Below are 24,929 nucleotides of genomic sequence, written 5' to 3' on the forward strand. Positions count from 1 at the left end.
ATCTGACCACAGTGCATGCATTCCAGTTGGACATCTATAATTGACAACCTATAATAAAAAAAAATAAAAAAAACTGACCGGAATGGAGAAGAGGTCATTTGGTTTAGTGCAAATAAATAACCGTCTTTTACAAATAAACTCACTGGACAATGCCATGCCTGTGTCAGGGGGGAGAATGGCAGTAAATCCTGACTCCTCCTTGCAGAGGTGACAGCATTCACTATATCCACGGAGCAGCCAGACTGCAAAACAGATATACGAGCAAGCCACTGGAAACAGAGACGGGAACCTTTGTCTGAACTCGGTTTGCTAATGCAATGCTAATGCAACGCTAATGCATGGTCTTTGAGTCTCTTTTAGATGTTTAACTACTGTACTGATTGCTTGTTTAGCATTAGAACAAAATGTACCAAGAGGAACCCTTGTTTTATGGATCTGTTTCTGATTTATGTATTCACGTGTCTGCTTCTTCCTGTGTTCATACCCCAAGCCTGAAAGCATCACAAATCAGCTATGTATTGCTGTACCATAGGGTCAGCATGCTTTCCACCAGTGCACGTTTGCATGTTGTCAGTAAAGATCCTTGCAATCTGGTTTCTGATCCCTATGATCTCTCCCTCCTGTCTCCTGTGTCTGTTTTTCCTCTGGAATCCATAAATCCGTCCCCTTACCTCCACCGAGATCACAGGTCACAGGCTTTGATACAACATAGTATGATATTCGATTTGTATAGAGACTTTTTATGAAACAAAACTGCAAGTTCAACAACAGCAGCAGCAGCATCATTGCTCTAGTTGATCAGCGTCCTTGTATTTCAGCTGATCTGAAATTTCCAGCGCCACAATGTACAATAAGAAAAAGATTGTGTTCATTAACTCTTCAAATTGTTATCTTCTGCAATCTCCCACAATCCATTAAAATAGAAGACACACGCTAGAGTCAAAGCAAGCTCGGCTAATCAAGTAAGACATCACCATTAATTAAATAAAGGCTTTAATGGAGATGGCTGATTTCAGTTGCTTTATCAAACTCAGTTCCTATTAACATTTGGAATACTTGAATTGAATCCATACATTTAGGTAGCTTGCTTTTAGCATGGATACATGGATTCTTGGGCATAAATGGAGCCATATTAGCACTCCCCAGATAAAGTAAAATTAGCTTCCAAATGCTATTAACGAGAGTTGGCCTTGCCTGGAATTACTGTTTGCTGCTAGGATGAATGGAAGCTAACTGAAATGGCAATATGCCACCTGGATATGATAAGCGCTTGCTACTGGGGATTACTTAGAAGGCTTTCATAGAAAACAGTTTTTTTTTTTTTTTGTCTGAGAAGCTTCTCCCTGTACCCGTCAATCACTCTATCATACCAAACCTGCTTGACTTGCACTATATGATAAGTCGATCACTTTGCCTTCTGCCCAAGTCTCATGATAATGATACATTCTTCTAATAATGTTCATAAAGTGCACAAAATGCTTTGCTCAGCCTATGGATTGCACAGTTGCCACACTGCTGCAAATGAGTCCTGCTCTTGCATGCTCAGCAAACTCCCACATTTAGCCACAAGCAGCTGCTAAGTTCCTGACTTTTTATTTTTCAAAATAAATTCTGTGACAGTTGTTGCAATGCTGGTTGTGTGTGTGTGTACCGAGCAAGGACCACCAGAAATCAATTCCCTTATCCCCCTGGGCTGGATCTGGGTCACAGAGGTGAAGCTAGTGTCCGAGGAAAGGACATTGCTTCTGCTCCAAAAGCGAAAGCATGGTAGCATACATATGCATGGAATAAGCTTATTAAAGGCATGGGATAAAGAGGGTAAACTGCAAAATCGCTGTAGATCTATCATGGTAGATTTCTACATGGGCACCAGGATCTCACAGCAGCTACCGTACAGGTTTTCTAAACACTGGATGTTGTTGCCAGTGTCCACTCCTATTTAATTACCATCTCCAACTGTGCAGAGATCCCCCCCCCCCCCACCACCACCACCATTGCTGTCTTATTCCCACCCCATTATAAGCAGGCACAGAATATCAGTCTCCACATGTATTCAGAGAAGTCAAGCTGGTCTTAAATTGGAATCTCCAAATATAGCAACACTATGGCATCTTTCAAGCACTGAGACCCCCCCAGGCTACAGGACCATCAGGGTTAACTTCTCCTTGACTAGGTCAAATAGATTAGCAAATACACTTTCAGCTGATTTCACAGACTCAGATTGGAATGCACATTTTAGATAGGTCTGTGAAATAATCCCTCAATATTTCTCTAATTACTGCATCCAATTCATTCAGAGAAGGGCTGGGGGGCTGATAGAGTCATGGCTCCTGAGACTGTTCTTTGTGAAACAGAAATGGTTTCAGCAGTTCTGAATTCAGAAGACCCCTGTCCACTGAGTGCCTACTCTAGCCTTCTATGGAATTTTGGCAGAAATGACGTCTTGCCCATCATGACTGAAACTCAGTCGCTCAAAACTCAGTCAAATGAATTGCTTATATGAAGGACAGCTCATTCACACACAGTTTTTGTCCATTCCCTGTAACTTATAATACTATATCTGGAACTCAATGCAAAACAACTGGTGTTTTGGTTGACTTCAGTCTACATCAACTGTTAGGTTGGAATTTGTGTCACAACACCCACTGACCCCTAACCTTCAACCTTGACCAACACACAAATGTGCAGAGGCCAGCAACTGGAGCAGGTTCAAAATCTATAATATTCTGGTAGATATAGTGGACAGCATGGGAGACCTAGCTCATAAACCCCTTTTAAACAGATTTCTGGAAGAACTCCTTTCTCAACTTTATTTAGGGGTGGGGAGCATGGCTATCAATACCATTTTTAAAAGATTTTAAACACCTTTATCCGTTTAAAGCACATTGGGCTCCTTAAACCCACAAGTGTTGTCAAATCGTATGTTTTACATAGCGTAACAGTAAGGATGCTCTGTTTAACAGCCCCTCAGTGCTTGTTGCACAGAGATCAACTCAAACAGCGATTGAAGAGAGTTGAATATTTGCAGTGAAAAAAAAAGCATACTCTAAGAAATGGAACATGAGAATGAATATTGAGAATATACAGAGAAAGTGCGTGCGTACATCATTTAGCTATTTTAAATAGGTTTCAGATGAACCTACTTACTGAACAACTGGTAATTAAGTTGAAGTGTAAACTGTTTCTCTGTTTACATTGTTGCTGGCTCTTGAAGAAATTAATTCAATCAAACACATAACAGATAGACACACTTTATACCCATAACAAATAAATCAACATTTTCCCATGGATAAAATGCCACAAAATCTGCAGTTAACGAACCAATGCAGAATCAATGGTAAAAAAAAAATTGTTCTAGAGCAGTATAACGATTTATAATCAAACATTGCAAAAGGCAGAAATCTGTAAAAATAAAAAGTGTACCTTTTAATGGTTTAATCCTGGCAAATGCATCTTCTCACACCGGACGGGCAAGGGAGCAGGCTTTTTAATTTGTTCAGAAGAGGTCTGGATGAGAATTGAGAATGACATGCCCCGCAGCGCTGGCTTTTGTACCCCAGTCTCCTCCGCTGCTCTGAAACAGAAGGGTTGCACTCTCTGCCTAAAATAGAGCATAAGTCAATCAAACGACTCCAAACGGGATCCTGTACAAAATGTTCGAACGGATCTGAAGAGGGGGAGTGGAGGGGGGTGGGGAGGGAGGCAGTGCCTGTCAAGCGTCTTCAGTCATTGCTGTTACAAGACGACAGGTGCTTGGGGAAAAGGTGGACCTGGACGTGTGTGGTGGTGGTCATGGTGGCTCAGAGCAGAGTGTGTGATCACGCTCGCTGCTTCTGAAGGTCATGAGCTCGCAGTCCCAACACAAGCTATTCAAACTGTGATCTGAAACTGAGGCAGAGAAAGTGATGCAGAGAAAGTGATGCCACGCGTTCAATCACACGTGGCGGATCTGAGTTTGATCTCATCTGTGGGGAGCCTAGTGGCGTCCCATCACCAGCTCAATAATGAACCGCAATTGAACTCACGGTATTTGAGTGCTACTGCTGCTGCTGTGCACAGATAATACAGTACCGTCACATGGGAGGGCTCATTAAAACAAAACCCCAACAAAGGCTGGCCAGCTTTAAGCTCCATCGTAAGATATGCAGAAGTCCTCAGAGCTGGTCATTGTGTGGGTTCTGCTAGAGCATTCTAATCTGATTCAGTACTTGTTGTTGTTGTCTTGCTAAAATGTAATATTTACAGTTGACCCCATCTCTTAAGAACAGTTCTTTCACATGTGACCACTGGACAGTCAAGCTGTGGACATTTCATGGACTGATTTTGAATTTATATTATGGTATGTTAAAAGTATTTAAGGTGCTTGTGTAACAGGCAGTGCTGTGTGATACAGTGCTGCTATGGATTCTGTCCTGTCCCCTGGCGGCGAGATGAGATGAGGTTAAAAGCTCTTTAAAACATGAATGCAGAGGAGCCCGGCTCTTTTGCATTGTGGTTAAGATGTTCGATTGAGGTGCACGACGGTCGCCGGTTCGCGCTCAGCCTCCACGCTTGCTAAGTAAGAACATAAAATAAATTAACTTTCCCTTATAGGATGCTTACCTGATACCTACATTCTTGGATGTGTGTGTGTCACTGTCTTTGAGCCACATTGACCCTGACAAACAGCCGCATTTGCTCACTGTTGAAAGGCATGGCGGTCCTTGCAAGTGAGTCAGGGCTCACAGCCACCCATCTGATCCACAGTTCCATGGTGGGTTCCTAGCTACACCTCCACCGGAGATCGATAGGTCTGTAATCCAATCCCTACTGTTCCCGTCTTGACTCTCAATTCCAGTTGGTGAGGTTAATCACGTCATGGAAAGAAATTTCTTCAGAATACTGTTCTAACAAGATGGGACAAATATGTAAGATGGGTCAAAGCTTATCATTTTTTGAATGGTATAAGGATTAGTTGAAGACGACTGCCAAGCCCTTGAATTAAATGTGAGTTGTTTATTTCTGGTTGGTAAGTTTACTGAGTGTGTTTTTTTTCCCATTCTGAGTAGATAATCTATCTCATTTTTATTTTTTTATCACCAGTTACCTCTACCTGTAAAAGGTCATTTAATTAACTTACGGTTATAGATCTTTTTCTAATAAGATTGTGGAGTTGTGTTGCCTTTATTTATTAGCTTGTTGTAAGATCCCACAGAAGTCTTTATTTTTATTTTTGGACTGCTTTGTGTTCCATCAGATATATGGTCTGGCACAAAGCCAGAGGAATTCCAATTTTCTTTTTATACTCTTTCCAAAGGGCATGAGGACAGTCAAAAATATACTGACAAGGACATTGTGAGGAAGAAGTGAAATTGAGTGTTGAACAACAACACCTACCTTCATGAAGGAAGGCCATTGCCAATCTGGAATGGTCTGTGATGAGCGATAAGAGCACTGAAGGATTATGTTACTTTTCCTGTCATGCTGATGAACAATACTTGCATTGACTGCCCAGGTGGATGCAACACTGCTTCTCACAATAGCTGCCACACCTGCTCCTGTGCACAGGTACATCAAAATGAATATCACATCACAATCGCAATCACGGCTACCTGGCAAGGCTCTACACTGGGTACACTTCGGTCTTGATCACTGGGCTTGCCCTACAGAATGAAACAGATGAAGACGTTGATACAGGCTTCACGTTTGTCTTTTTGGTCCTGCTATACATCTTACGGTTTGAGTCCTACAGAAAAAAAATGGTAACACATTACATTGCGTCTCTAATTACATTGCCATTTGAACATGCATCCTCAAAGTCCCACATCTGCATGCACTTAACATAATTGTCATGGCAATTACCATTGTCAGACAAATGTGCATGTTTAAATGTCATCGCACATGTTTTTACTGCAGTCAGAGCAGGGGCAACGTGCTGGAAATGCAATTAAGACACCATTTTATCAACTCACAAAAAAAAAAACCAAAAATAATAGCAGTTAACAATGTCTGCAGTCGAGTCTTGTTGGCAATGCACTCTAATGCTTCCTCCCATACATACATGCTTTTTGTTGCGATAAAGCCTAAAAAAAAGACAACAACATCTGCCTGGAGATTTAGATGGATACAGCTGGTGAAATAATATTTTTTCTGTCCAGCGGAACATGGCTTCTAAGAGATAACCAAGTCATTTTTCTATGGAGAGCTCCACCTGACAACACGCCCAGCTAAAAATAAATAAGTAGACTAGTTTCCAGCTAGATGTCACTGTTGAAATTGGCTGAATCTTCCTTTCTGAGTGTTTTTTTTTGTTTTTTTTTAAATGATATTAGTCACAAGACAGGCATGTAGCAATCTCCCAACCCAGATTACTCCTGGTGATGAACTTGCTGGAGATACAGTAGATGTCTTGTTTCAACAAGATGAATCTTTCAGGTGCACTAGCTTGTTATTTATCCGGTATGATAAACTATACCCCTGCGGATCTCCAATCACTGTAAGAGGCAGTGGAATCGCATGGTAAACGCTCTGAAGTGGACGTCATTTCTACAAAGTTGCCTGCATTAAATCCTTGTCTTGCCTTTCTTGGCATCATTTCAATAAGGATTAAAGTCAGGAGTAACTCTTTATTCCTCTTATTGCACAGTGATTGCTCAGTAATTATGCGTAAATAGTGTTTTTAAATACAGCTGCCTAATAATTAAAGATATATAAAAGCTGTACTCCGGAAGAAGGAGAAAAAAAACCAAACAAACTGAAAAAGTTCACTGATGATTTAAAACACTGACTCCCTTCAAAACGTCCTGTCATTAAAGAGATCACCCTACAGATTCAAACCCATTAATAACTCTCCAGACAAACTCACAGTCTTTGTGTAAATGTCATGGTCAACTCAAAGCTGTAGGAAGGCATCAAGTACTTTCTTGATCTTACTCGTCTTTGCTTCCAGCTATTTACTTGATGTCTGAATAGGATGGTATATGAATGGAAACAAAAACAAGATTAACCATGATGAGTGAAGCATTACAACTTTGGCTAGGATGCAATCTTACCTGGCCAGTCCGTGCCAAACCTCAGGCACAGCTTTATAGATCAGCTCTGTTGTTTTATTTTAAAACCCTGTCAATTCAATACACAACCTTACTACTACAATGACAAAAGTGATTCATAAAACTAATGTAAAAAAATATATATATTATGAAGGTTCATATTGAGCTCTGCCAGCGAATTCTGTCTCATCCCCAGTAAATCTGTGTTATCTGTATAAACACGCCTTTACACTTGAGAGACTGGCTTTGTTTGCCTTTGTTGAACTCATAAAACACAGCCCCAGTGAAGCGCTAACAGCTTTTTTCCTACACAGGTTTAAATATTTGGTTGCCTAGGGAACCGGAGACACAGTATACTCCAGAGGCAGAGAGGAAATCCAGTGGAAGTACCCCAGTATGGGATCCTGGGATACACATCCCTGCCCCCACTCCAGTAGATTGCCCCAGGGTGTAATTAAAACACAGAACTGACTGTTTCTTTTACAGCTTCTGAGATACAGAGAATGTGCAGCTTGGCATTCAATCTCTTTAAGAACTTTGAGAGGTGCACTGGAAAACAGTACATGAGTACCCACGTCCTGCATTTTTACTAAAGCTAAAATGTTTGTGGGTTATCAAGTTTTTCTACCATGTTAGGCAAAATGAGGTGAACGTGAAACTGATGGGCTGTTAAGTTTTTTCAATTCATTCTGAGATGCCAGTAGATCACCCAGCCCTGACGTGAATGGGTAACATTTTGAAACACCCATCTGGATATTTGATCAGTGTAGCAGGTTTGTAAATTAAAATCGAAAAGAAGACATATGTTTCAGCCTGTACTTTCATCATGTCACAAGCCATTTACTTCAAACTTGTTGTCTGCAAAAAAACTAAACAATTTCATACTGTTATCTGACTACATCTGCCTTAGACGTGCAGTGCAGCAAATAATATTCTAGGGTCAGAAACACTGATGAATGTATTAGACCAAACCTTTGTCATCCAGCGTTTTCTGGAATTCAATTGAATCACACAGCATGTAACCCACAGAGCTGTTACTGACTTAAACAATTTGAAGACATTTCCATTTTAAAATCAGACTCATAAAGGTGAGGTTCTTAACAGCTCTCTGTTTGCTAAAACAATATAAAAGCTCTCGTTAATAACAGCGTAGCAATCGCCTGCTAACACGTTCTTTTAGTGCTAGTAAACCACATAATGATACAACAGGATTACTGCAGGGTACAGGCTGGACAATTTTATCACTGACAGGAATAAGTCTGGCTTTTTATACACAGTAGGACAATAAACAAATTATGCACGAGAATATGCTGTATGTATTTTGTTAAGCAATTGCATAATCCCGAAGGGACCGTTTAAGTATGTACGTGTGATTGTATACATGCATGTATGTATGTATACACTGTATGTATGCATACATGCCTGTATTGGCATCTATATTTACAGTATAGCTTGTCTGAGTGCTGTTGCGGTATGTAAAAAATAAAAAAAAAATACGCACTTCCTTGCCAATGGAAACCCACATCTGGACGGGACTCTACTGTGACGTTTCCGCCACACACATTTTAAAAATCAGAGAGGATGGTGTTCAGCACCACTGTCTGCATGGATGCCTTTGGACAAGCATCAAATAAATGACTTCCATTGAACAAAAGCCTCCTATTCTGCCTGGGGTTGACAAACCACTGGCATATCCTATTACTACAGAGCCGCAAAGGAAAGGTTCGCTGTACTGCTTATCCATTCATTTGCATTGCTGTGGCAGCGGCGGCTATCACACAATGAGAAGCAATGTGGAAGAAAAGCACATACACTGCGCCTCTGTGTTCTTTTATATGCATGCTCTTCTTCTTCTTCTTCTTCTTCTTCTTCTTTGCCACATAAGCTGCTGGGCAGCAGGAAGCTCAACTGGAACTCCAGTGAGAATGCCATAAATAACTTCCATAACATCCTTCAGCATGTACTTAACTCTGCATTACCTGCGGAAGCAGTAAAAAGCAGCTTTTAGGAATTCAGGAATTAACCGGGAGTTATTAGGATCCTAGCCTCTCTGTGTCCTGCCATTAACTGTAATTATACAGCACTAGTGTGCCAGGGGTATGGGCTGTGCAGATCATTCTGAACAAGTGTTTTTTGGAGACCGGTTTATAGGTTTGAAGAATTTAGACTATTGGGTTTGTCTTGTATTGATTCAATAGCATCTGTTGCAATAGTTTTGCAACCGTCCGGGACTGAATAGGGGTTCTTGCAATCTGACAGGTTAGGATTAAGTTGAAGGTTTGGGATAAAACCTTTTAAGGTTAGGGTTAGGTTTATGTGGAGATGCTCCGGACAGTGTTGATGTTTCTGGGGCATGTCCTTGTTATTCACTGTAGTAGTTCAATTGCAGCATGAGGATAGCTGCAATAATGGCATGAGATGAGATAGCTACAAAGAAAAGAAAAATCAAATCTACAGAATGTGCTGTCAGCTCTGGAATTAAAAAGGTCTACGACATCATTAACATCAGCAATCTACATCGGCGAGGTTTGGCAAATGACAGGTAACGATTAAAGATGGAAAAGTATACAGTTAAGCTATTTTCCATTGGGAGCTATCCAGCGCTGAAAACAAACCACCAGAGGCACTGTGGAAAAGGGTGTGTCTAGGGAATGACGGATCTCACTTGCACTGATGGAAGACGAGCTGGAATTAAAATCAAGCCTTTCCCATATTAACCCTTTCATGCATGATAGCTTCACATGAGGACGCCGTTTTTCCCCATATAAAGCAATGCAAAATTTTTGAAAAAATGTCCAATGAAGAATATATTTATTATGTATCCCTACTTTTTTAATCAATTAAAAAAAAAATATATATATATATATATATAGACACAGAGAGAGAGAGAGAGAGAGAGAGAGAGAGAGAGAGAGAGAATCAGTAATGGTCAATTGATCTATTTTGAAGGCTAGCTGTATCAAGGTCGTACACCAAAATGCAATACATACTATTCAAAAATGTTCTTTGATTTATTTTCTTCTTCTAGGGAGTCCTCTCTAAGTGAAAGCATTGCTTCCAGCGAGACTTTTATTCACAAACCTCAAATATGCACATTTAACCCAAAGTAAATCTAATTAATGCTGCATTTTCCAAGGTTCAGATGTGTTTAGTTGGAAACATGGATTAATAATGTTAAACAATACAGCCCTGTTCTACAGTTGCTCTGGAGATAAATTATATATATATATATATACCACATGTGTTCTGCATTTCATATGGTCCTAGCAAGCAAAGCGTTTCTTTGAAGACAACAAAAATGCACTAAAAGCCTTCCATGTTTTTGGATATCATTTTCTATAGATGAGAACATTGTAAATATCTGTGATCCTAGACAACTTCTATCATTTTGTTACCTTTTGATGGTGTTGGCAATCATTCTGAGTGGATCTGAGTTCTGTTGCTCCAACAGTAAGCTGCGTACACTATTTCTCCCTTGCTGTCTCTAGATGTCCCTGTGCAGCTTTGTACTTGCTTAGCAGGTCATGTGTTTGGTCATGTGACTGATCCCTGTCAAATCACATGACATCCTGACCTCTCAACTCTGTGGGCCCGAGGTAGCAGGTGCAGAGCAACAAATCCCACTGAGAACCGCTGAGAATAATATGATATGTCATAAACGGGAAGGAAAGTCTCATGACATTATGAGACATGTACTGTATAAATGTTATACAAAATGCAGCGATGATTGCATGCTCTTATATCTTGCCATTGTCTGTCAGTTTAATTTATATCCAACAAATAATGTGGCCAGTAGCAAAACAGACCCCTGTAAACCTCCTATTTATGAACCGTTCAAATTAAAGGTGCTTAGCGGCGCCAGCTATTTCCAAGCCCATTTGTGTTGCAAGCCAAAGCAGATTGGTCTGGGTTTGGTCAATTAAGACTTTGCCTTTTAGAAACTCTGGCACGGAAAGCAGAAGTGGAAAATCTTTCAAGTAAATGACCTCGGCAGGCACTGAAAGCATTTGTCATTGTGAGTTAAGGCTCCCATACATATTGAATAATATTTGTTGTATATGCAAGAGAATTGCCATGCTAATCACTTCCTAATGGTGCATACCAACATTCTTTTAGCTACTGAACGAAACCTGCTGTGGAAAGAAACCCCGTCAGCCTCCTTTGAGCTAGCAAGAAGAAGTAAGCACAGTGTTAGAACCTTCTTTATGAAACTGTGGCGGTCCCTTCCATCACTGGTTTGATTGAGTCGTATTGCTGGGGTTAAGTGGAAGGCTAACTCTGTAGAGCTCTCGTGCCCCACCCTGGCTGTCAGTACACAGTGGACTTCAGTCTCTTGTGCTGTCAGCTGAGTCTTTAGCATGCATACTCAATCTTTCACACACACACACATACACAGATCCACGCCATTTAAGGTAATGATATACGGCATTGATTTGTCATTAGCAATGAAGCACACTGTTTTCTAACATCTGCAGAAACACACTGAGTACTTAGCTGTCCATGTGCTCCTAGCATCCCAGTATATGGTGAATAGAGTACAGAATTTACATAACTCGAAACACTCAAATTTCAGTCACTATAGCACTGATTAAGGCAGGAGCCAAAATGTTTGTCGGCTTGACCTTTTTTACCCTTAGTTTCGCCCCAATGTGTAGTATTTGAATACGTTTGTTGTATTTCTGTTCATAAGAAACCGGTTTCAATTACAAACTTCTGTTACAGCACAATAGATTTCATTCTTCCTCTCGTCTTGTACTATTAAAAAGTATTTCAAGCGTGAATAAACTTGACCCCTGTGTTACTGTAAGAAGGAATAGACTCTAACATATTGCTGTTTTGGTGTGGGGAGAACATGTGTTTGTGCCATTTCACAATAGTGGCCCTTTGTGATGCAGCTTCGTCAGTTCAGTGCGTAGTGTACATAGTGGGGAAATTGTGGGTTGCAGACAAGGGCCTGTCTAAATGAATCTTTATTTTCCTTTTATGCAGGGACCTGTATTATCTGACTGATTTAAAAGGCACTTTCTAATTGTGATTATTTATATTTTGAATATACACTTTCAGTTTCAGGTAAATGTGTTATATTGTCATGTGCCGTAGCTTTTGATCATTGAAAAGGCATTAAACCGAAGCTTCAAGAAACATTTCTGATGGCCCTCCTGCTTATAGTTTAACGCCCTCATCAATGAGTCTCTGTGGCAAAGTGGTGAATACGTGCAGGCCCGGAAGAAACAGACAGACAGAGACAGCGAGGTTGGTGAAGCTGAGCACTTGGTTGTGCTCAGCATTTAATAAACAAAACAAGAGAACACAAAAACAGGACACGGCACTCTACGCCAAAATAAAATAGACAAACAAAACGTACTAAACACTAAACAGATAAACGAACAAACACGGTGAGTGAAAACAACTATCAATTTAATTTAATTTAATTGACTTTATTTTACTTTACTTTCTCCTTCTCTCTCTCCCGTTCTCCACTCACCGAACACCGAGTGAGTGCTACGTGTCTCTATATATACTGTTGTGCTGGGATTCAATTACTAATTAATTATTCACTTGAATCCCAGCACGTGAATTCATTACGTGCAACCCCATGCTCACATATTATTACATACTTTAAATGCACGTGAAGTGATAGTGCAATCCCGTGCCTAAATATAATTATACAATTTTAAATCACACGTGAAACACAGACCCGTTTATACCATCGTTAGTCTGGGCTTGATAAGATCAGCCTGAAACCCAGGCTTGTGGTTTCCTGAACTCCTGGTGTTTTTTATAACTCTGACTCCTCGCTCGAGACTGAAATTAACCTGGAAACGGAAGAAGGGGTAATCTGACAATGCTGGCTCCATGTACTCAGCAGCCACTATGACTTAGTCTCTTCCAACCGCCTCGCTCAGTGGCTGTCAGTATGATGACAAGCAGAGGGCTTTAATGGAAGCCTGGTGAGTGGTGAGGATCTGCCAAGCCTGGCTTGGGTAGCATGCTGGCTCACTCTGGGGACCTGGTTCAAATGAGGTGGTCACTGATCTCAAAAACCAACATTCTGGCACTGGAATAATTCCTTTATGGTACAAGGGACAGCTGTGTCACACAAATAAAAATGATGCAAACTTTCTTCTTTTTGCAATGAGGTGCGAGAAACAGGGTTTAAAAATTTCCAGCAGGCTGGATCTGCTCATCCAAACCGTCAGTTTTATTTGAAGAAGAAACCATTTCCATTCCTTGTGTACCTTAAGGGTTAATTGGCTCCAAGAACTGGTAACTGCACATATGGCATTTAACCTGTCCATTCCCAATGGTGCATTTCATTTCTGTTGTTTAGGAAATAAGCAATATTTGAGATCATTACCCCTGATATATGTGAAGCACAGTATACTGCACGATGCAATGCTCTATATATGACATAACCCCATCTATTTTGCAACCTGGTTTGTTCAAGCAAGAGGTACACGTTACAATCGCTAGGATCGTACACCGTGGCATAGTACACTCTTTATTTAGTAAATTGGAACAAACATGTTTCATTAACAAAATGGCTTCTAAAGATAAAGAATTATTAACTCATGGTAACTCTTGTTATAAAGGACACCTCACATATGCATAGCATTGATGCATTTTCCTTCCAAAATGCTAATTGTACATTGTTACTATCAATCAGTGCACTTGAAAATGCTTCACCAAACAAGCCCTGGCCTTCGACCTTTTGTTTCCTCGTGTTCTAAGGCACACGCTGCCCTCGCAGATCTGGGGGCTACAGTATCTTCTAAGAAGACTCAGTGCCTCCGTGACCCAGAGAGCGATATTCAGTCTGCTCTTGGAGAGGAGGATTCATGGAAGGACCCCTCCCGGGGGCTGGTGGGCTTCCTCATTCTGTTTGCTTTGGACTCGGGTGGGTGAAACAGTCTTTATTTGTTCCAGCAGGCGGCTGGAATGCATCTGCCGCATGGGTATCCTGAGCTCACACAGCAGCAACTCCCTCGGACAGATTGTTCTGAAAGCCGGTTCTCTCTCGCTGAATTCCACATGGCGTTTTTGCTTGTTTTTTTTTTCCACTGGGGTTCCTGCAGGATTTCCGGAGCAGCACTGGGGTCAGATGTGACGGGGAATCCTGGGGGCTGGAGGAATGGAAAGGAATACTGCAGAGTGGCCGCATTGCTGGTCCCCTCTGGGGAGCTCTAAATGGTACAAAGGGGGGCACATTGGGTAATGCAGTTTTTATATAAAATACGGTTCATAGGTGAAATAAGTAACCAAGGAATGAAAGGCTTGCAGAGTAAGCATATTGATGTGCATTGGTGGGGTTATGTAGGGAAGCTTACCACATGCTGTAACATTGACCAGCAATGTGCCAACACTATCAGCCCCTCGACATTCATCACAAAGACCAGAGACGTGGTGTAGATGACTGGTGTGCAACAGAGTCCTTGCGTGTTTCAGCCAAGTCTAACCTTTACTGACGTATGCACATTGGAACTATTCCCATGTCTAACAACTCAGATACATATTCTGTTATTGTTACACATGGTGCTCAGATGATGAGCTAAGTCGACCTACTTACAGAGAAGGTCATGCCTGCCTACTAGAAATAAGGTTCTAATAATTCTGACTGAAAAGGAGGAAAATCTATTTTATGACATCAAGACATTACTCAATTGCATCTGGATTCAATAGTTGTACAGACAGAAGCCCAGGCTGAGTTTACACGTGTACAGCGTCTAAGGTCGGCAAGAAGACAACCTCTGACCGCAAAGTCTGCAAAAAATATCCCATTTGGATATCATTAGAATATAATACCTGTAAATCACTAAGAAACCTGGTCTGAGCTATTAGCAGGCTACAGCAGTGCTAGTAATGGCAATGCAATAGACATGGGTATTGATTGCACAGTGGCTCTGATATGGTACCATGGTTATGACCAAGGCTTATTTATTGATCTTTCCATTGTGATACAGAGCGTCAGTTTTTAGAAAGCATGGAGCACTCCACAGGGTAAAAACAGGATCACCGTAAGTCTTCCAGTATCCCACAATCGCTCGTAGGTCACCCCAAATATGAAAGCGGTCCAAAGATCACCCAGGAACCAGGTATTGTAAACAACAATGTGCTTCTGCACTGCTAAACGGGATGCGCTTTATAGAAACGGTCAGTAGCATTTTCATTTGCTAGATACTTAGCCAGACAGATTAAGCGTTGCATGTTCACACGCTTCTGCTATTCAGATACTGGCTCATACATCGCGTTCATAATGATGTCCAGATGTATAGAGGTTAAAAAATATATAGTTACAAATTAGAATATTATAAAGGAAACATTTTGAGTGTCCTGGGTCCTGGGGTAATGTTAACACCATGTAAGTCTGTGAATACCTCATAGAGAAAAAAAAACAACATATGGGCAAAGAAGGAAGCACACGTCCCATGTGGCAAAACAATATGCTTTATGTTCTGCTGCAGATGCATTGCCAGTTATTTAAGGAATTATTTCATACCCTCAGTGCCAGGACTGCTCCATCTCACTGTAATCCAGTGTGTCATATTTATTGTATTTCATTAATTAGTCTACAGGATACACGGAAGATGAAAAGCAGTCTGGAAATGAACAGAATCTTCACCATTGTGAGGTGATAGAAGTGCTACTGCATTCTCTCAAACACGCTGTCAAAAAAAATTTGGGATGAGGTTCTCCAGTGCTCAGCGATTGTGCCTGATTGTAATATTTCATGATAATTGTGCGCTGAACCAGCCCCAGGGAATGACCTAATTCCAGCGCTGGTTAACTCTGTCTCAGTGCGTGCACTACTGCATCCCCCTTACTGTAATGATCAGTTATGCCACTGGATGCGAAATGAATGCTTTCCCCGTTCAGGAAACAACGGTGTATGAATCTGGATAAAAGAAAATTGCTCGATAAATATTTGCTTTATTTTTTTGGTAGACAGAAACTCACTGAAACAGGCTTGTCGCATTGTAAATAACACAAAATGAAAAGCCTCTTTCACAGCAAGGTGGTGTAAAAACGATGGGACTGAACGGAGGGAGGAACATGACCTGGATACCCCAGCATCATTGATTGACTGAGCACTGATTTCAATAATGATAACTTTGACTCAGACAGAGTCCCGGGCGAATGCTTCACTGCCTTACCGAATGCTTCACTGCCATACAGTATCTGTGCAGGATGCTGTCACACTTCACAGGAGCTTCTCATTTATTTATCTTGCTATTTATTTGGATCCATTGCGTTGCAGCGTCTCATTTGTTTAAGTGCCTCGCAGTTTCTCCTTTAAACAGAATGCAATATAATATGAAAATGCATTTGGTTGCACTTCACAATACAGATACGTCGACTGCACTGTACTGTAGCATCACTGATCTTTTGCTACATTATTTAATGTACTTCATCAAAGTGCTAAGTGCATGCAGTAAATATTACTAAACGGTGCCTGCAGTGTGACTACATGGCGTGAATGTTTCTGCATTTGGCAGTGTATCTACTTACCCTTACTCTACATAGTGCTTTCTGTGTCAAGACATCCTGGGTCGCTGCACAATAAAACAAATAAATAACAGAACACCAATCAGCTGATGGTGATAATCAGATCCAATTAGATCTTCAAGGGTGACCAAAGCGGGCCCTTCCACTCCTGGTCTCTGTTCCAACGCTGATCTAAATTGAACCAATTAAACCTCCATCCAGACCCTGAAGTACTTAATTATATAACCTGTTACACCTGGAGTGCAATGGCCCTCCAGGGCTGTGATTGGACACCCCCTGATCTACTTAAAAGTTTCAATTGCAATTGAATTCCAGAGTCAGCGGGAATAGCAGCTGAAAGCTCCTTGTCTCAGTTGATTTTAACTGGCAGTGCTGTAGCTCAGAATTCTGTAATGTCACAAACCTGGGCTGGTAAGATATGAAGGCAGCAAGACTAGAAGGATGCAGCCCCGAGCCCCGAGGTTAAACAAGCTCTTCTGTTCTCTGAAAGCCAGAGTCAGCAGGTGTGAATTCTTACCTGCATTTCTCAATGCCTGATCGAGATTAAGTAAATTAAATAATAGTTCCTGAGCTGGTTATCAATGCAAGGGAATGTGCCTTGCATGGTCAGTCACACATAAGGTAATGGACATATTTTGTCAGCCCATTGTTGTTACTGCTGCCCCCTGCTGTTCACATCTCTAGTATTGCAGCTCAATTTGAGTTGCTATACTCAAAGCCATCGTTTCATTCTTTTTAGTCAATCAAACACAGGGCAGTGGTGGGTGAAGTTCATAATCATCCATGAAACCCACTTTATCAGGAGTAGCTAGAATCATTGCAAACATTTCACAGAAGTCATTTGAACATTTGTGTTTCAGTAAAAACCTTTGCAAGTTGTATCCCCCAGCTGTAGTTAACTGTGTCAATGATATAACCCAGTAGGATGGCAACATGAACTACTGGCACAGAGAACACCCAAGGTCATTATATGCCAGACTGACGATGTCAAGGCCAATACATTTTGAAAGCTAAGCGATCATGCTTCCTTCATCTGTACCCAGACATACTTGAGACAGGGCTGTACAGGACTGAGGCCCCGCAGCTAGTGGTGTAGAAGTGGGGGGGGGGGGGGGGGGGGGGTTGTCCAGCTCTGTGGTTTCTCATGTTAATCTTAAGACCAGACGCACAGAGAGCTTTTTCCAGCCACCACACACAGGTACAGAAACCACACTTCTATTACCCTTCCAAAAACAACTCTAAAGAGGCACTTTCCTCAGCAAGAGGAACAGGAAATGGAAGCCCAGAAGGAAAAAAAGGGGGAAGCTCTCTGTCTCTGGGTCGCACTTTGTTCTCCTGTGCACTGTCTATGAGGCACAAAGACGGCTCCGGACTAAAACTCAGAGCCAGAGAGGCACAGGCATGTGTTTCAAACGCCTTCCTATATCACTGGAGACCTGCAGGTTTCACGTTTTTCCTGCAGGTCTACTTTCTCAATGTCCTCTGAATGCAGTGTGTTCTGTTGTGACTTAAGCATTGGGACTTACTATCAAACGCTTCCATACGCCAGAAAGAAGAAGAAGAAGATGAACTGCTGACAAAAAACAGAATGACATCTTGTAGATTGAAACACCGACAGCAAAGTGAAGCTGAAACATACTACCCCATTTAGCTATTTCTGGGGAAAAAAAGAAAGACATTTTTGCAATGGTGTGTATTATTATTATTATTATTTGTTTATTTAGCAGACGCCTTTATCCAAGGCGACTTACAGAGACTAGGGTGTGTGAACTATGCATCAGCTGCAGAGTCACTTACAATTACGTCTCACCCGAAAGACGGAGCACAAGGAGGTTAAGTGACTTGCTCAGGGTCGCACAATGAGTCAGTGGCTGAGGTGGGATTTGAACCGGGGACCTCCTGGTTACAAGCCCTTTTCTTTAACCACTGGACCACACAGCCTCCTTCACCGGATGCATCTGAAACGTCTGCACTTATCGGAGGCTCCTGTTTCTGATTTCGCAATTCCATGAAAACTGGCAGCTACAAATGACGTAATCTCTGTTGTGTGCCTTACATGATGGATAATGAAATATTTGGCAGGTATGAGCTTTCACAAATATTTTGCAGAAACAGAACAATGGAATCCCACAACAGGCAGCTGGGCCCTGCTCTAGTTGCGCTGTGTTCCGGAAAGTTGAAGGCTTCCCCGATGATGTCACTCACCAGCTCACTGAAAGAGTACCAGAGACATTTCTCACACTAGACTAACAGAATGACCCCCTCGAGATGCTATCAAAGCTTACTGCAGACCTCCCCCCCCCCGCCCCCTCAACGCCCGCGCACACAAACTCGACATTAGTCATGGCACAGGAAATGGAAAAGGAATTTGAATTAAAAAAAACAAACAAACAATAATGTTTGCCATTATTTAAGTCATTTTGCCCCTAGTACTTATGACTGCATGAGTTATAGTTAATTCTGATACTGTACATGCCTTTCTTTCACCAGAGCGCAAACGTACGTCTCATTGCACCTAACAAATCCCGCTAGGGATCCCAGTACAATCCCCTGCATTAAACCATGGGGGTCTTTTTCCATTGGCACCGCCAGACTGCTCGTGGGAAAAGTGCTTATGGGTGCACAAGCTTCACAGGGAATAACCATGGGATTGTGTGAGGACAGAAATGATGTCATGGAGAGAGCCGAAAGACCAATGGCAGGGTTCTAAACTGGCAGTGCAAGGTCAGCTGCAATGAGAGGAGCCATTGGTAGAACGACACCCCAGGAAATGTAGACACAGACAGGTGCTTCATACTGAGTGGAGGCGGAGAGGCGGAGGTGCGGGGGTGCAGGGGTGCGGGTGGAGGGGGGGGGCTCAAACAAACAAACCTGCGGCCCAAGGTTAGGGTCTCTTTTTTTCAAACTTGAAAATGCTGTTATTGAAATGCTGTTTCCATTCAGACTTCTTGATGAGCGAGAAATATGCCTGGTAAATCATCAGCGATACACAAGTATGGATTACAGAGTCTCAGGATTGTAGGTCTTTACCCATCATCGGCTCAGCAAGGTTTGGAGGTAGAGGTGCTAAGCAGTGTGGACCCAGAACCTAGTGCGAACAGGTTGGAGGAAAGACCCCAGGTTACTGAACCAGGTGCTACATGTAGAAAAAAATGAAATCCTTTCGATAACCATTGTCGGTGCTTTTGTCATGCTTTCATAGGCCGTTCCTTGCATTTGCTAAGCTTTACCCTATCTCAATATAAAGCCTAAACTAATGTAATCTCACGCATCCTGATATGGTACGTAAAAGGGATATCATATGCATATTTGTGCTGCTCTCTAGATTTCAACAGAAATCAACATGTAAATTTAACAAAGCATTATAAAATATAATATAACATAATAAGACGTGTTCAAAAAGAGCCTTAATATAAAAATAAAAATGTACATAAATAAATAATATATTCAACTATAGAACCTTTTTTCAATCCCCAAAGAAACATATTTCAGGGGATAGTTTTAAAGATTATTTCCAATGTTTAAAGTGACGTGCTGACTTAATAAAACGTGCGACGTATCAATATCAACCACCTCTCATACTGAAACCAAACAAGTAAAACAAACATTTACGTTAGTCTCCAATTACCGTGTGATTACACAGTAGTTACATGTGTACTTAATTACCATGTTATTATGCATACTTACAATGTACATTGTAAGTCTGCATAAGTACACATGAATTTACTAAGTAACTACTATGTAAATACACCGTTATTAGAGACACTTACTGTAAAGTGTTAATCCCGGAAAGACTCATATCCCTCAAGACCTGACGGAGTCTATGCCAAGTCAGGTCAAGTCTAGGATCAGGGCAGCTGTAAGCAGAGTGTCCAGGCTCTGCATTTTTATTAGCCTGTGATATCACTGTGTATCACTGGCCTCCACACGACCCTGTGTAACCTCGACACAAGCAGACGTTTACGCAGTGTGAAGAGGTCGTTTGGCTGTGATGAAAGCGTAGAGAATTCCACTTGTGACATTGAAAGTAAACATAAAACGTTGTGTAGGAGATGTTTTTCTGTTTGTTTTCAGGGGAGCCCAAGCAGTAGTCTATTAAACTGAAAACTGTGATTGATTATGCAATGTTAGCCACTGCTAAAGGGTTATTTTTAACTTCTTTTGACTTGTATGTCCTTCACTAGCATGTATATATATACTGACAACATTATACAGTATATATATATATATATATATATATATATATATATATATATATATATATATATATATATATATATATAGTATAATGTTGTTAATCACGTCTATAAACACAGAATAATGGAAATGAAAAAAGAAAAATCACAAGGAAAAAATATATAATTTACTCTCATTTTATGAGCATTTGTCATAGTTGTGTAAATAGATTAATAATATTAAAAAAAAAAAAAAAACTGAAGATGTGCCACATACCAAACTCCAAAATACAGACACATAAACTGTCACAAGCATAAACACAACACCAGGCCAGCACATTTGAAGCTCACTGTGATGAATGTGTTTTTTAAATTGAATTTCCAGAACATGATCTTTTTTTAAGAGATTCTCTCATCCGCCAGGCAATACATTTTGTGACAGAGTGTTTTTCTACTGCAATCTTTTTTTTATTTATTGAATTGAGTTTTTTTTTTCAAAAGGCAGATGATTAAGATAAATATTTATTTATGTAAAAAAAAAAAACAGAACTGTGTTATATAAGTTCTTTTTCATTTATATACCAACACAGCTCCCTTATGAATCAGTGAGTTTATTGTACAGTGTTTTCTGGGATGAATTGCTGTCCCATGCGAGTTCACTGGACGGTACCTATTTTTAAGAGTCGCTATAATAGCAGAGCACTTTCTTTAAAAAAAGCAAAGCACTTTAAAAGCTTTGCAGATCACTAAATATTTACAGAGAGTTTAAATTACAGAGAGTTGCACAGACGCTGGCCCCAAATCATACAGCTAAATTAATATTCTATTATATTGTAAACTGTTTAGATTTGTCTGACACTTGGATGAGGTTGCAGAACATTGTATCACGAGTCCTTTAAAGTTCAATGGCTCAAAGTAATTGGTTTCCAAGACACTGTGTTAGGTTAGGTGTACGGATCACAGTCACGCCTCTGTATTTAGTGTAAAGATGAAAAATAAAGCCCTTTAAAACAACTGGATGCAATTTATAATGTTTCACAAATAACTTTTCAAGGTCCTCAAGATGTTGATGAAGTTTTGTGAAAAGTTTTACATACAAAACAGAACTTCTCTTTCCCCACGTTAAGTTCAGCTTTACTAATGCAATACGTGGCTCTGCGGAGGGGCAAGCCCTTTTGTACTATATGTCAGTGATTTCACTAGATCTCATACATCATTGAACATACTCTCCTGTACGGGGTGGAGATGGTCCTCTGAGTGTTTAGTCTGGGCACCAGGGTCAATGCTGTGGTTCCACTTCAATGAAAGTGTGGGACTGTCCAGCGGACGGATGGAACCTCAGTGTCATGTCTGGTTCAAAGAATGGATCCTCTCATAACCCAGCATACACCCACTCATTAGGCTGATGGATTAGCACAGATCACAGGAACGTGCAATCTTTTTAACCTCTCGCTACCAGTATTTCTTTCATGCTTGAACTGTAAAAATGTTTATTGATAAAAAAAAAGAATGATTTTGCCAGAGCAATCAACAATCTATCGCAAGATCTATGGGTGCTGTCACGATGAAGAAAAAAACCAAAGGAATGCCAGGAAGTATAAATGGAACTTCCTTATGTCATGATGAAGAAGGTTCTTTTAAGGAATTTTGGGAGGGAAGACCCGCGTGTTAAGAATTGATTTAAAGTTAAGATCACACTCATCTGCTAACTAAAAGTTTGTTCCATCATCCGATGAAGGAGGAGTAGTTTGTTTCAGTCGCTGTCACTTGACTATCAAGACCTGAAAACAAATATATATATAAAAGTATGCTGAAAAAAGCAAGACATTGGTTACAAGTGAAAAGCAATTGAGGACATTGTCAGTATCAGGCGTGTTTATTTCTACTGTACAAATAAGGAATCCCTTCCCAGTGCTCTCTGGAGTGTACTCAGCCCTGACCTCAGACATGTTAAGCCACATTTGTGATTAGCTGGCAGCTGGGTTCAAAAGTAAGGTCTCTCGTATTACCATCTACTGATTTATTGAGGCTGTCGCAGCACGGAAACAAATTAGGCTCTGTATGTTTCATTCGTTGATTTGTGAATTAATTTTGTATTTGTTATGTTTGTTTTGAGAGTCTGAACCAGAATTAATTTAACTTTTGAACGTCTGAACTATAATTATGAACAGTCTAATTCAACATCGGGAGAAATGAAACATGGTCGATACTAGCTAAATTTGCTGGGATGCAGTATTTCTAATACAATGACATAGTTAAGAAGGGAGACAAGCTTGGCTGCAATCAAAGTGTTATCAGAAGTCAATGATGCACAGTAGTGAGCCTACCTTATGCACCATATCATATTCTTGAATGTGGGTCCATGCAGATAAACAGAGGAAAACCCTAACCCTGACCCTAACCCTGACCCTAATGCTTTCAGGGACATCTTTAAAAAAAAACAAGCAGCACATTCATTTCCACATTTCACTTGTAGTTTGTCCTGTTTTTTTTTTTTTTTAATAAAGTTCATTAACAGTTTAGCGGTTCTTTAAAAAATGAGCTATTGCAGACACATACAAAACTCCTAATCCCTAGACTTTACACTTCACAGAATTTACTGGTAACCATAACCATTCAGGGTTTGTGCGTGTGTGTGTGAAAAGGAAGGAAAAGTAAAAGGAGGTTGAACGCTGGAATGAAATTAGAACTTTGCCGGTTAATTATTGAAATGCATCAAAGTCTTTAGAGAATGATTTTAAAAGGATGTGGAAACACAGTACCTATTCTGCAGAGAACATGCTTCACCTCAGCAGAAGGGTCAAAGAAACGTTCTTGAGTGTTTGAGACCCTACTGTTGACTCAGAATCCCTTGTTCAATGATCATATTACATCTTTTTATGATGCTTGCAATTTTCCTATTGCAATTACTCAAATACAGATTTTTTTTTTTTTGTAATATTATTTTGTCTGTTAAGGTGCTTTGACTATAAAGACCTTAAAATATAAATTGGAAACTGTCGGCTGACCCAGCTGATTTAGTAATCCCGTTTGCAGTAACTCTCCAACCATAGTTTATCACCACAGTTTACAATGCTATGAAAAGTTTACATGACAAGCAAGATAAGTGGTAGAACATGACGTATGCTTTTGTGGTTCATGGTAGAGTTCGACTGAAATAATGGAAAGCATGACATCACCTTCTCTTTCATCAGAACCATTAGATCCAGCTGTCTAATTATAAGCATCCTCTGACAAAGATAAAAAAAGAAAATAAAAAGCTAGAAAAGACAGAGAACCAAACTACTGCGCATGGGAGATGAGAATGAGTCAGTGTTGCCTTTTCTTCCTTTCCTGAAATACGGGTTGCTCTGACAAATTACTGTAATCACAGGGCTGACATTGTGGAACGAATCTGCGCAATGTAACTGGGGTCCTTCTGAGGCTTTGAAACGGAATACGGTTTTTGACTTTCTTCATTTCAAATTACATTTGGATATAGATGACCAAACGGAATAATTTCGTCTAATAGAGGCTTTATTTTACAATTAAACCCCTTCAGAATGATGGCTTTGTGCTGTGCTATGCACACACAGAAGTGCCGATCCTCCCTTGGCAAACGTTGACAGCTGCCATTAGCCTGACCGCAAAATGTTCTTTTAGTCTAGAGTTACTTGTAAGTGGACAGAACTCTTTTAATGGAGATAATTAACAAATATACGATAGCAAGAAATTACGACAAAACTGCTAAAGATGAGAACGGTAAAAGATGTATCTCCTTGTTCAATTATTATCCATAGAATTACACAGCAGCTTGCATATTGATTACATTTAGATTAACGGGAAGCCAGCGTGATTTATCGCTGACAATGAAAAGGCGCTAAAAACAAGGGTCCGCTGTTCTTATAATGGTTTGTTAAGGGTGTGGTAAATGTGAGCAATTATTTACCAGTTAGTCAACCACCACGCTTCTTTAAAAATTAATCTGGTTTGTGTAAACCACACAACCACATCCACACAACACTGTCTTTCATCTTTGCAGTTCAACATTCATATAAGGTCCTTTGCATCTATTTCACCCCATATAAACACTCCATTCACTACAGACCAAGAGCCTCACTTACTATACTTCAGTCCAAGTTGTCACGGCTCCTTTTTCTATCAAGACAAGCAAATGCTTTGTCTGCTGTGTTACTTTGCATTTCATATACAGTAGTGTACAGTGGGACAGTCTTTAATTAGA

This window comes from Acipenser ruthenus, chromosome 15, assembly GCF_902713425.1.
Source record: "Acipenser ruthenus chromosome 15, fAciRut3.2 maternal haplotype, whole genome shotgun sequence".
NCBI classification, from domain to species: domain Eukaryota; kingdom Metazoa; phylum Chordata; class Actinopteri; order Acipenseriformes; family Acipenseridae; genus Acipenser; species Acipenser ruthenus.